The following is a 3897-nucleotide window of genomic DNA, read 5'->3' on the forward strand; positions in this document are numbered from 1 at the left end:
CAAGAACATACATTAATCCCAGCGATTTGACAGCCCACGACGATTTGACAGTCCGCAGCGATTCTGACAGCTTCCGACGATTTGACAACTCTCCCAGTTGTCTGCGCCATTAATGACGGCACCACGCCGCGTTCTATTATAAAACGGAGAAGGCAACAGTGCTGCGGGAGAGGTTCTTTCGAAGCTCTTGGACTCACTCTCTCTAGTTCTCACTCTCTCTCTCGCTGAGTTTTTCTGATTCTTTTCTACTGTTGTCTAGTCTCCTCTCTGACTTGACCGTCGGAGGGTCTCCACCGAAAGTATCTTCAGTTAGTGTGGATTTTTCTTACAGATGCTCGTTCCCGACGATCCGATGACGAGAGGATTGGCCGCAAGAAACACTTACAAACATTTACCTTCTCCCTGGAACCTCCCATCCATCATAACTTTTGATGCAACTTGTCCATAAAGATGAACTCTGAATGAATGATAACTTCCTATAGCAATGATCTAGTAATTTGTAGGGAATAACACTGCAAATTGGATACCAGTGAAAAATAAATATTACATAGAAAAGAGAAATTGTAACAAAAATCGCATGCAGGAGCACCTTCTGCCTTTGAATGAGTAAACAGAACAGGACTTCTCCTCGCTGCCAGAACCCACGACGGCTCCCCTGCTCGTCATTCTCTGCCGCTGGCATCGATCGCCGCTCATGGCCATGACTCGTGACAGCAGCCCATCATCACCACAGAACCCTAGCCCTAAACCTAACCGTCATTCCCTTGGCATAGGAGTCCTTCACGTGCAACGACGATGGTCCTTCTTGACCCCACCGCATTGATCCCTATGTCCTTCATATCTTTAAGGGTCAGGAATGGAAGCACCTCATCATCTACCTTATGGATCTCGAACATAGGTGCATACCGATCGAGCCGCAACTCCGTCGTCCTCATGCCATCCGTACTATCCATTCTAGTTGTCCCAATCCCCAGCGTGGGTCTTCGATGAGAAATCCCCTTCCACAACATCAGTGGTCGGATCTATATCCCTACTGTCGGAAACTCTAATCCTAACCCCCACCCCCACTCTCAGGCTCTTGGAGTCCTCCCACCGGAAGTCATCAAAGTCCCGGTACCCCTCTTCGCCGACGTCATCTCCTCCGCTCGACTTCAGGTCGATGGCGTCCATTCCCTCGTCGACCTTGGAGGTCCAAACCGACCTCACCCGCCTCGCGATGGCCCACCGAGCCTTAGCATCCCTGACCCCTTGGCGGATTGCGACGGCGAGGGGAACTAGGTTCTCATCGACGGGGAGGAGGACTCAATCCTCGACAGCAGCATCGCGGGGCTCATCGGGGTTGAGGGTGGTGAGGGGGTGGGTCTTGGAGAGGGGCTTGGAGGGGTCCCTGGGCGACGAGGGGTGGCGGAGATGGTGGTCACCGATGGTGGAGGCAGAGAAAGAGATCTTCCACAGCTTGCTAAGGCGGGGTGCATGGAGCAACCGAATAGGGAAGCTTAGACGATGCATGGGGTTTTGTAACCACATGTGGCTTGCTCCTTTTTTGGAACCCTCCGCGCGATGCTTTTTTTTTTTTTTTTAAAGTACATATAGCACAACAAAACTCATTGGAGGAGATAGAGTTAGCAAATCCAATTATAAGGACATCTGCGAGATGTCAACAAGTAAAGGATGAATATCTGAAGCCTCTGGCCATCTATTAATCTGATTACCAATTGAGAGTCTCCTTCCAGCCAAACTTGTCTTGTTTGGAGACATATAAGTCACAACAAACCTTCTCTTATTTAGTCACCCATCGTAGTTAATGTTATTATTTTATAATATAATATATTATATTACAATATAATATTACTAAATCCTGAATTAATTAAATTCTTATATATTAATGCAAAAACTAATCTAATATTATTATTTGGTATCGAATGGGTCAAAGATAGAGGAAATTGCATGAAAAATAGTCCATTATACATTTCTCTATCTTATCATTACACAAAATTCAAACATCACAACCAAACTGTAATCCTCACTTGAAATAGTATCGTTTGTTCAAACAAAAACAAGATCCTAAATTGACCAAAAATAAAACCTATGCAAAACCTTCTCATTCCTAAAACCCCAGCTTGTTAGCAAACTGGGCCTTGCAAGGTTACTTATACATGAGCCATCAATGCACGATGATTTCTTAGAAAATCTAGAAGACTAAACTGGGACTTGAAAGGTTACTCATATATTCATGATGATGTTTCATAACTACAACAAAATCTAACAAGGCATAGGAAGATGTTTCAACTTGAAATGGTCTTTTGTTTGGGATGTATCTAAATTGACTGGAGAGAGAAGTGCAAGGAACTAAACTAGACCTGGATGGATGCAGTGAAAAATTATCAGAAACAATCTGCTATCGCAAAAATTATGGTGGATTATCATCTGGAAAATGGACATGAGTAAGATCCAAGAAGTCACAAAAATTTCTGAGATAAGGCATGTTATTTTTGCCTTCCACTGTGTACGCAGTCGTACGCAGCATGCAACTTTTGAAGTAGAAGGTAATGTTTGAGTTCCCTATAAGCAATTAAAATGTCTCTAGGATTGGCATTTAAAAATTAGAAATTTGAGATCATAGCCAAACTAATATAGGGTGAGAAATAAGATTAATAGAGGAATTCATAAGGGTTATATCAAATGGAGAACAAAATGGCGAACTAACAAAAGTCGTGTGGGGATGTAACAAGGATCTTAGAAAGTTTTGATAGCTAAGAGACAAAACTTTTATCCAACAATCAAGAGAGACCTTGTATAACTAAACTTTGTAACAAACAATTTACGCCTATGAAACAATGGATGGAGCATTTGGTATAAATGATTGATGATACATATTAGTGTCAAGGCATTATTTTTAATTCTGCGCATATCTTAGATGTTCATGTCAATCATTCTAATCCTCGGTGTCTCTATGTTCTTGTTTCCCTTCATAGAAATCATGAAGAATATTATATTATCTTTAAAAAGCTTTTGTTTCGAGTGATGCTTTGTACTAGGAATAATGTTGCCAAGTCCACTGGAGGTGTCAATAGTTTGGACTAATTTTTTTTCATTCCTTGCACCTGAGAGCCCCAATTAGCTACCGACTCGGCCCTAATACTCTTTAAGAAAGAAGCCCATTAGTAACCTGGTCCCAGAGTCCAAGCTTGGTCCGTTTTCGGTCCAGCATCGAGGTCGTTTTAGAACGCGCCCAGGCCCTTTGACTCCCAAAGGACAACTCATAAAGCTAACTAAAGCCTCTAATATTGTAACTAATCTATCATCAATATAAGTTCTTGCTTAACATGTTTAGGAGTATTTATTTTCATTTTAATTAAAAAATTTTATTTATTTAACAAGGTTGCTAACTAATGCAGTTGATAAAGTCATTGAATACTAGTGCCCGGCAACTTCCAATCGTCGAAAAATGCAAACTGCTCAACTGATTGTATTATCATCGGAAGATACTTACTACTGACACTTTAGAAAAAAAAAAAGAATTTCATGGTCTAAGTAGATGTTAGTTCTGTTACAACATCAGCGAAACTTTGGACTACATCATGTTTCGTTGCAGCTACTCAACTGAAGTTTGGAAGTAGTCCTACAGAGATACAGCATTACAGATCTTCCATCTGACAAAGAAAAACTCTAGGATGAATGGAGATAAAGACATAGAAATTCAACTAAAATCAAAGCACCAGACATCATTGTATCAATCACATTGTGGTGCCTCCGGATAGAAAGAAACAATAGGCTCTTCCGATCAGAAGCTCACTCATTTAGGAAATTAGTCAGAACAGTGTTCTTCCCGGTAGTGAATTGGACAAAAAACTCAGATATAGAGGATCTAAGTACACTTAGACTCTCTGCTGAAGA

General features: G+C 41.4%; 1 pseudogene; it reads right to left on the reverse strand.

Moving 5' to 3' along the window:
* Nucleotides 1–749: 749 nt before the first annotated feature.
* Nucleotides 750–1527, reverse strand: LOC140853642 (uncharacterized; annotated as a pseudogene).
* Between the last annotated feature and the right edge of the window lie 2370 nt (nt 1528–3897).

The sequence above is a fragment of the Elaeis guineensis genome, chromosome 14, assembly GCF_000442705.2.
Source record: "Elaeis guineensis isolate ETL-2024a chromosome 14, EG11, whole genome shotgun sequence".
Classification (NCBI taxonomy): Eukaryota; Viridiplantae; Streptophyta; class Magnoliopsida; order Arecales; family Arecaceae; genus Elaeis; species Elaeis guineensis.